This window comes from Hibiscus syriacus, unplaced genomic scaffold (genome assembly GCF_006381635.1).
Source record: "Hibiscus syriacus cultivar Baekdansim isolate YM2019G1 unplaced genomic scaffold, ASM638163v2 tig00000477_pilon, whole genome shotgun sequence".
Classification (NCBI taxonomy): Eukaryota; Viridiplantae; Streptophyta; class Magnoliopsida; order Malvales; family Malvaceae; genus Hibiscus; species Hibiscus syriacus.
In genome coordinates this window covers 695,298-705,955 of record NW_024061790.1, presented here as the reverse complement: position 1 = coordinate 705,955, position 10,658 = coordinate 695,298, and the positions used below count along the sequence as shown (strand labels likewise).

Below are 10,658 nucleotides of genomic sequence, written 5' to 3'. Positions count from 1 at the left end.
ATATTTATGTCATATATCATATATTTGACATATTCTAAATATGTCAGAGGTTGAATATAAAATGAATTGATCATTGATCGTCACATATTATGTTTATCATGAACATATATGATAATTAACATGAATGATATTTCGGGTATGAAATGCTCAACTTTAAATTATGATAATATACTTTTTCGTCATGGATGGATCAAATAAAGTAGATTGTATGCCCAAGTAAATCTTTGAAGGACATGGTGTAATTGGCATGTCATAGAGTCTAGAAGCTGCATAATCGTATTAGTACTAATGTGTAAGGACATTTAGTGCAGCACTATAGTGTGTAAGGGAACTAAGTGCATATGGTGGGCGCAACCTTATGTGTAATATGGTGGGCGCAACCTTATGTGTATTATGGTGGGCACGACCTTATGTGTATTATGGTGGGCACGACCTTATGTGTATTATGATGGGCACGACCTTATGTGTATTAGCACTTCAGTGTATATTTGACTCGAATACCCATGGTCTTCATAGATTTACGTTTGTGCTATGGTTTATTGGTTAATAAATGATAAACATGCAAATAAGCTTACGAGCTTACAAGATAAATGGAAAATATATTGGTAAGAAACTATATCCGGTTATATCTTGTAAATTTATGGTAACATGGTTGGAATGCAGGTAAAGTGATCACATTGCATTGAATATTATTGCTCATTTATATTTATATGTTGCATTGCTTTGAATATTTATATGATTGCCTCACTAAGTGTATGCTTAGCATGTGATGCTTTTCACGCATAGAAAAAAGGAAGAAAAGGAGTAAGTAGATGAGCTTGGCATCAATCACTAAAGAAATATTTACAGGTAACAATGATGACATCCTACTGTGTTCTAAAAGTTATAGTTGGCATGTATATGAGAATGAAATGTTTCCAATTTCTTAATATAGTTAATATTAAATATAATTAATAGTATGAATAAATATTACGATATTAAAATATGCTTAAATAAAATTAATTTGGGTTTTAAATCAAACGTGGTGGACAATCGTATTTATTTTTATGAAATAGAACATATATGTCTATCATTGCTTGAAACTGGTTTTGAATTGGTAACCAACAATATTATATTACGATTTTTATCTAAATAATTATTTTATAATAATTATTTTAGTTATGAAACTTGATATGTTTGAATGATACAAAATTTTACTCAGTTTACTTAAAGAAATATTTTTGAATTTCTGATTTGACATCAATAACTCGTATTGATTCTCATATATGGATTATGGGTGTTACATTCTAAACCTCATGTGAAACAAAATATTTAAATTCAATAAACTGTGTACGAATTTGAAAATGATGTAATAACTTGATTATTAAAATTATCAAGTACATATTAAATATTATATATTCAAGTACGATATCAATGAGCAGGTCCGGCCCAATACATGTGCCAGATGGGCCTTAGCCCAAGGCAGCATGTTTGAGGGGGCATCAGTTTTTTAGTACTTATATTGTGTGTATATATATATATGGCCCAAAATAATTAGTCCAAAACACCTGATCGGTCGATGGAAAGCTTAGGGTAGGTGACGAAGATCCAAAAAAAATTAATTATAGGGGCATAAAATTATTATCTCGCCAAAGGCATTAAAACTCATTGGATTGGCTCTGTCAATGAGACATTTACTAAGAAATACTGGGATGCCATTTTTGACGAGTACAAATTCATTGAAAAGGAATAGTAACAATATTGGACATAAATCCAATTAAAAATTTGAAATAAATAAAGTTCCCAGGGTTCAAGATGATGCTATAAATAGCATGTTTAGTTGTGATAGCTTCCCACAGCTCCATCTTGTCTCTTCTTTTGAACTTGAGAAAAAGGACCCTTCAAACTCCCAATTAATTTAGCAGAATAGGTGTTGTGACTTATGAGTTTGAGATCACCTCTCCAATTTCCCCAGCCAGACTTTTCAAAGCCCTTGTTTTTGAAGCCGACAAGCTTTTCCCTAAGGCTGCCCCTCATGCAATCAAGAGCGTTGAACTCAAAGGAAACGGTGGCCCTAGAACCCTCGTCAAGATCAACTTTGCTGAAGGTTACTTGTTTAACTTTTAACTTTCTGATGCATTCAACAATTGAACGAATATGTTTAATAAAAACTTAAGTTTATTTGCAGAGGCCTTCCATTCCAGTATGTGAAGCACAAGACCAAGACAACTTGTCCTACAGATACAGTGTGATCGAAGGTCGGCCTTTGGGAGAGAAGCTTGAGAAAATCTCTCTCGAGAACAAGTTGGTGGCAGCTGCTACAGCTGAAGGAACCCTTGTCAAGAGCATCATGAAGTTTTTCACCATTGGTGTTTCCACTTTCACTGAAGATGAAATTAAGGAACAAATTAAAAGAATAGATGGAGTTTACAAGGGTGTTGAAGGAAGCTTACCTCTTGGCAAACCTCCATGTCTGTAACTAAGAATATTGGTGTGTAAATTTAATATTTTCCTTTTCCTCTTAAAGCCAAAACTGTCTTTGCTTGTTCTAATAAGAGTGGCATTAATCATCCTGATTGCCGTTATAGTCAAACACTTTGAGTTGTATCATCTTTCATCAAATAAAATAAACATATAAACTCACAAAAAAAATGGGTGGACTCCAAATTCCTTATGTTTCCAAGACATGGACCTAAAGTTGTGAGAGACGAGTCCAAAACTATATTGATAGTATATAAAGAATATTCACCCCTTTGGCCTTCACTTGGGGATTGACTACTTTTTCTATTGAAAACGGGTGTGATCAGGCTATCATCGAAGGCTATACACTTTCCATCATTAATTGTCTTGTAAATCCGGGTAAAGATATCTATGTAATAGGATTGTTGCTCAACAATGTAACGCCTTATACCTGGCCACATAGGATGACCTGAATATTTTGAGTGCATGTTAGATTTCGAGACAAGTCGGACAAACAAAACCCTAATCATGTGTACTAAGCGGAAGCAAATAAATATAATCATTCATCATGCAATACAAAACAACAAAACTATCAAGTAATCATGCTTACGACATTCATTCGAACATGCATTACAAGATAAGTAAAACAATCATTTTATGCATCATCATTGAATCAATATTAAAAACACAAATTAAACTTACTAATATTCATTATCAACCTTTAATTAGTCACATGAAAATTTTCAGCTTAATCAGACTTCGTTTCGGGACCTAATTGAACAAGTTCAACTTAGGTACTAAAATATAAACTTTTCAAAATATGAGAATAAACCAAAATCATGAAATTTAAGGTTCCATTATTAAATTAGTGTTATTATGGAGTGATGTAACAAATTTCAACCAAATCCTACTTAAAACTAAGCTTTAATTGCAAAATCAAGTTTCTTGATGAAATTGAATATATTTTAAAGTTTAGGGACTATCCTATGACTTAGGGAGCACTTAAGATCTTTAATGAATGTCATCTTAACAATTTTCACTTTTTAAGACTCAAGATATCAATCCCTTTTCACGGGATCGATCATTTGCAAAACAATATTTAAAAATGAGTTAGGGATCGATCCTATAGGGAGGGATCGATCCTTTGCCTTAATGGATCGATTATGAAAAAATTGAAAATTCATATGAATGTGCAAGAACATGCGTCCAATTGGTCATGCAATCGATCATATGGCCTACATACATGCTTGGACACACTTAAACCATTTAGAACTTATCATAACACATGTGTAGCATGCTTCATAACATCATTTAACATAACATACATGAATTTAGCATCCAAAGTCAAAATTTGCATAAAGAGCCAACTTAACCACAAGTCACCTAACCATTTTGTGCATTATTGGTCATTTCATGCACCCTATAGGCCTAACATGTTATGCTCACTTATTTTCATTTGTCTAAATGATCAAAACACTTATTTAAAGCATATGTCACCATTTTGTCACTTAAGGCATACTTGAACATATTGCATAACATGTATTTCAACATCATCAATCATCCATTTTACCAATTACTCAAAATAATAAATCAACATAAATCTCAATTAAAGATCCCATATTACCTCAAAATAAAACAAATGTTCTAAATAACTTTACAAAACATTCTTTACTTTGAACGCCCCCAAGTGTCTTTCCCCTCAAGCTCCCGAATCAGCAAGTAAAGATATGAAAAAAAATGTTAAAAAAATTAGTGTGAGCTATAAAGCTTAGTGAAATCTTAGTTGTTCTTAGTTGTTCTTAACTCAATGATCATACCATAATGTCATGTCACAATGTTCACTTAATGCACTATAATGTCATACAAAATAAAGAATATAGCTATGCTTAACACAACATAATCACTGGTGTAAATCACATATACTCATGCACAATTACCTTGCTTACATTATCCACACACAACATGCATTTGTTCCATATAAAATCAATGGCTTTTTTTTGAAACATAACTCACTCATTGGATAAACAGACTCCATACGACTCTCTTTTATTTGTGGACTCACTTAAGTCCAAAACCACAACTTTCAGAGCTAAGCTCAACGAACCAACCTTACCCTGCTATCTTCTCGAAACACACCAACCTTACCATGTATCCTGATATCACATACACATATAAAAAACACATAGAGTACTCTTTCTTAGGCATGCCTTTCATATCCAATGTCTTGTTAAAAACAAATAGCCGATCAATCCAAGTTCACCAATAGTGGTTATCAAATGATGCATAGGTTATACGCATATACACTTTAAAACACATTTTGAAACAGTTATTAGAATGGTTGTCATTATCAACCCTCTTTGGGCAGCTAGTTCACTCACTCATATATCAATAGAGAAGTTATTTTACTCATCCTCATACACATTCATAAATATACTCTTTCAAAATACACTTTCAAAATTACTATGCTTCAATCGTAACACATATTCAATACACATGCCATAGTTCCCATTTCATATCACATTCCAAATCAAATGTACATTTCCAATTCACATTCCACGAACCATGTTCTTTCAATGCAACATAATTCCTAATCATCATGTCTTGATATATATACACTTATAATGATTACATACTTCCAATACATCATAACTCATAATCACATGCTTAAACACTCATACTTGCAAATATCACTTGCTTCCAATGCATCATAGCTCATAATTAACATATCATAATTCTCATGCTTGCATTAATCATATTCTTTCAATACCTCATAAATCATCTCATAAACTCACCATGATCAAATACATTAACAAACACCGTGAATTCACGTCATCAATTAACAACATCAAGTATACATATTTTAGAAATTTATACTTAGACTTCACTCATAACTAAACCTTCAACATTAAACACATTCATCATCAATGAATGGACATCCACTCACCTCGATGGTATGTAACACCCCCAAATTGGGGTCAATCGCAAATTTCAAAAAATTGTAGCTTGGTTTAGAAACATGTGGAAAGTTCAATGTTTTGAACCCAAATTATCCCATTTTTCTTGGGCATTGAAAAATAAACTCCCCCGATCTTCTTCTCCAATTCAAAGCTTAAACCTAATTTGTGAGAAATAATCGACCGTCGTCTTCTCCGATTCGGTGTCACCAGACCAAAAGCCCTCTTACCCCTCACCGAGATCGTTCGCCCTTCATTGGGAATCGAACGTTGGAAGCTTTGTCGAAACCCAAAAATTGTCGCCTTGTTTTTCCATGTTTCCTATCACTCCGGCCGCCATTATACCTCACGCCGGCCAACGTTCCACTCCCCAGTCAATCCCGATTAGAACCTGACCCATCCCGTCGCTTAGTGTTACACCGTTGTCATCCTCCATAAACTCTCGATTTCATTTATCCAGTTGATTGTTAAGATTTTGGTAGATTCATTTGGGTTGTTTTGAGTTTTTGGTGTTTATTTGCTCGTAGGAAGAATCGAACCACCAACCAGACCTCCGTTGTCTCCGCACGCTTCGTCACACGCCGGTGATACACGTGGGGCTCGTTCCTTGTTCTGGTTTCTTCTAGACCTGACCCACTTGATTCGGTCCACTAAGTCAACTCGATTGAGTTAACTCACCAAGCCAACCCGTTTACTTTGAACGAGTCAATCCGTTGATCGGTTTGACTGTTGACTTTGACCGGTCAGATCGTTGAATTTGACTGAAAAAGTAAAATTTTTCGAAAAGTTAAAATTTTTGAAAAGTCATATTTTATGTTTTTCGGCCCAAATCTGAAGTCTGTTTTGCCAAGTTCGCACTAGATAAGCTATTTTTCAGTTTTTTACCTTTGAATTCAAGTTGTTTTCTAAATTAAGTTCAGTTTATGACGTAAATTCGATTTCTTTGTATCCGAGGAATTATTGGATGTTGAATTCAAGTTCAAGGGAGATCGAATGGAGTTTAAATGGTCGATCGATATGGCATACAAATCGAGGTAATACTCTACTACCTTTTTGTATTCTTCTCGGACTCATTGATGGATGATAATTACATGAATAGAATTGATTTATACATTAGATGTATTTAATTATCAGTGGACTCGGATGTAAAATGAAATAAGGACAGAAAACAGTATAAGACTCAAACGGCTCGATAAAGAGAAATTAGAAGATCAATCGAAAATAATTACAAGTTCAGCGATCCGATAACAAATGAATATGTTTCAAGATCCATGAAGTTTGATAAATTATCTTAAAAGGTTAAATATCGGGATTAATTGGATATCAAGTTACTAGAAAGAGCATCATGGGATAAATTATGAAAATGCCATTGTAATGGAAAAAGACCAAGACTTCTCCGAATGGCAAATAATAACTCTGAAAGGATAAACTTGATTAATTATCAGAAAATCTACATATGATCGAATTGAAAAAAATTACCAAAAATTTCCTTGAACTATAATAACCTCCATTGAGCAAAGGAATAAATACCATGAGTGATAAAAGAACTAGAATTCACCCAAGCCTAAATTATCGAAAGTATGCCACTGACATATTTGAATGAAATAACGATGATGCGCTTAAGGTGTTTAGCACAATAGATTGTTATGTTATGGAGACGACTTGAGAACTCATATCTTGATAAACTTGAGCTCTAGAATCATTGAATTAAATTTTGGATCTATATTGGAATTATAAAAATACCCCTGAAGTGTAAAATGACCAAAATACCTTAAAGTGTAAAATGATCCAAAGTACCTCTAAGCCTGAAATAAGTAATACCCTTAACTCTGAAATAAATAAATCAATCCCAAATACCAAAACAACTTTATTATATGACCAAATTGAACTGAACAGAACTATAATATGTATCCGAAATTCAGAAACGTTTGAATTACTCTGGAAAACTCTGAAGTGACCGGGATAGACTTGTTTACTAAATGATCTATGTAACCTCAATGTCTGTGGAATAAGTAAGTGATTTGGATAAGTCTGAGAATGTTGATGAACTTTTATGATGTACTATCCCTATGGGTTATGAACCACAAATTAAAGTACGTTGACAATTCCTAATATTGTTGTAATGTGGAAATAAAATAAAGTCCATTGGAATATATGTTTGTCTCTTTAAGATATATTGAGCAATGATTCTGAAGATCATCTATGGTCGAGAATTGTAGGTATTAAAGAGTGAATACCCTAGAAGGGAAATGAATTGACCAGTCAACATGCATTAGTTTTGGAAGTTGTTCAGTTTGAGTTATTTCGAGAATCCGATAGATTGACACTGATTAAAAATATACTAATTTTTTGTTTCTCTCTTATCAGCTCAAATCACTCTGGTCATAATTGATCACACAAGTACCTCTGATACAAAAAGATTATGAATACATTCATGATCTCCAAGTAGCTCTTAAGAATATATGGATCCTCTAGTGTGTTTCTTATGCGACATGTAAATGTTTTACTTTTTTTAAAAAATCACTGATTTAATGATTTATTGGCTTATGAATTATGACTACATGGTATATGTTCTCTAGTTACCTATTTTCACTGACAGATATGAATTGTTCATGATTTATGGAATCATGAAATTTACTGGTTTATGAACTATGGTTTCCTGTTCTCACGGGTTATACTCGAACTGTTTTATTGGGATATTATCTGGGTAGATTGAAGTATGGAGGTACAACTCTGATCGAGCTGGTAAATCCTTACGGACCTAAGGTGATCCTTGGGTAGGCTTTCGGGCCCAAGGCACTCACTTAGGTTAATCATGGGACTACTTATGATGTACAGGTGGAGATCAGTTATACGGTTTATTTCATTATCATGATTATGATATATTAATAGATCACAATCCAAATATTATGATTTACGGCTAAAACTGATTTCTATTGGATTTTTATATGGATAGGATTATGAAGTATGGTGGTACAACCCTGATCTAGCTGGTAAATCCTTACAGACCTAAGGATACTCTAGGGTAGGCCTTTAGGCACCAAGGCATCCCCTTAGGTTGGCTCCCTTTGTTGTGTGCTCAGGGAAAGCCCTCACGGATGCAGTTCTGGGGAACTGCATAACGGTGTTTGGTTGGAGGGTTCTACTATTGTTTTGAAAATACATTGTAAACAATAACTGTTTTAAAAAGATTTATATTTTTTCACTGGTTTTGGTTGGAACACACTAGACATCCTTTTCGATGTCCTGAAAACTTGATACTATGAATGTTTCCTATGAACTGAGATCTCCATGGCTTATACTCGATGAACTACCAGTAGAACCCCAACTTATCTCGAAAACTTATATACGTATGATTTAATAAGGAATTTTATTATTCTACATTTATCTGCATGTTTTGTAGCATCAACTGGTAGTATTGTATTGCTGAGCTTTCCAAAGCTCACTCTGTTACTCAACATTTCTGGTTAAAAAAATTATATCAGTGCACCTATCGACTTCAATGGGGGAGTTCTACCGGTTTTGCTCGTGGAGTACGTTGTATATGTTTAAGGGATATGTAGGTTGTATTTTGTTTTTATATCTGAGTATGAAAATCTAGTTTATTTCTTAATATTGGTAAATTTTACTTTTGTATTTATAAATGATTTTATGATTTTACATGTTTGAATAAAAATGTTAATTCTTTTGAGATTTTTATGGTGGGTTGCTCCGGTGGCCCTAGTGTGACACCCGGATCGGATAGGGCCACCCGTATGAGTCTGAGGGGGTTACATTTAGTGGTATCAGAGTCTAGGTTGAGTCAAATTTTTCTAAATAGATCGCCCAGTCTAATGTCAAATGATTTCTAGTCAGTACATGCCCTTATACTACAATCGTACCTCTCTAAGTGGGAACTCCAAGGTCGAGTCCCTCTCTGTAATGAGCTAACCTAAGTTTTCTATCTGTTAGGGCTCGACCTATGCATTAAAAATACCAGTAATGTTTTTCTAAATTCTGTAAAGTGCCTCGTGAGTAATGTGAGAGTTACTCATCTCAGAAATTATGACTTGACTCCAGAAATGAAATTGGGAGATGTTACCTCTCTATGAACTTCACTTCGTAATCAAGGTTGAATTGATTTCACAAGGATAATTCCGTTCTGATTCTTTTATTGGAATGAGAGAGACGTTTAATGAAAATGTATACTTAGCTGGTTAAATATTAGCAGAGGACCTGTACTTTTGTAAAAAACTACTAGAAGACATGGAAGAACAGATGAAAGCTTCATTTTTGCAATTCTGTGACATGAATGAATTTCGAGGATGAAATTCTTTTAAGGAGGGGATAATTTTAACACCCCAAATTGGGGTTAAATTACAAATTTCAAAAAGTTGTATCTTGGTTTAGAAATATGTGGAAAGTTCAAGGTTTTAAACCCAAATTATCCCATTTTTCTTGGACATTGAAAAATAAACTCCCCCGATCTTCTTCTTTAGTTCGAAGCTTAAACCCAATTTGTGAGAAATAATCGGTCGTCATCTTCTCCGATTCGGCATCACCCAGCCATCGATGGTTGTCACCACCCGACCAATCGAACCGCCATTTCGCCCCGACCAAAAGCCCTTTTACCCCTCACCGAGATCGGACACCCTTCTCTTGGAATCGAACATTGGAAGCTTCATTGAAACCTAAAAATTGTCGCCTTAATTTTCCCTGTTTTCGGTCACACCGGTCACCATTATGCCTCACGCCGGCCACCGTTGCACTCCTCAGTCAATCCCGATCAGAACCCAACCCATCCCATCACTCAGTGTTACGCCTTCGTCATCCTCCATCATGGGTAAACTCTCAATTTCATTTATCCGGTTGATTGTTGAAATTTTGGTAGATTCATTTGTTTTTTTTTGTGTTTTTGGTGTTTATTTACTCGTAGGAAGAATCAAACCACCAACTGAACCTCTATCGCTACCGTACGTGCTGGTGGTACACGTGGGGCTCATTCCCCATTCTAGTTACTTCTAAAACCGGTCCAGTCGGTCTGAACCGGCCTACCTGACCCGCTTGATCTGACTCGACCCACCTGGTTCAATCCATTGAGTCAACTCGGTTGAGTTAACTCACCGAGTCAACTCGTTGATTGGTCTAATCATTGACTTTGACCGATCAGGCTGTAGACCGTTGACTTTGATTGAAAAAAGTTAAATTTTCTAAAAAGTCATATTTTATGTTTTTCGACGTCATGAGTCCAAATCCAAAGTTTGTTTTTCTAAATTCGCACCCGGT

General features: G+C 34.6%; 1 pseudogene; it reads left to right on the top strand.

The window, feature by feature from the left end:
* The first annotated feature begins 1,896 nt into the window (after positions 1 to 1,896).
* Positions 1,897 to 2,462, top strand: LOC120207305 (annotated as a pseudogene).
* The last annotated feature ends 8,196 nt before the right edge of the window (positions 2,463 to 10,658 follow it).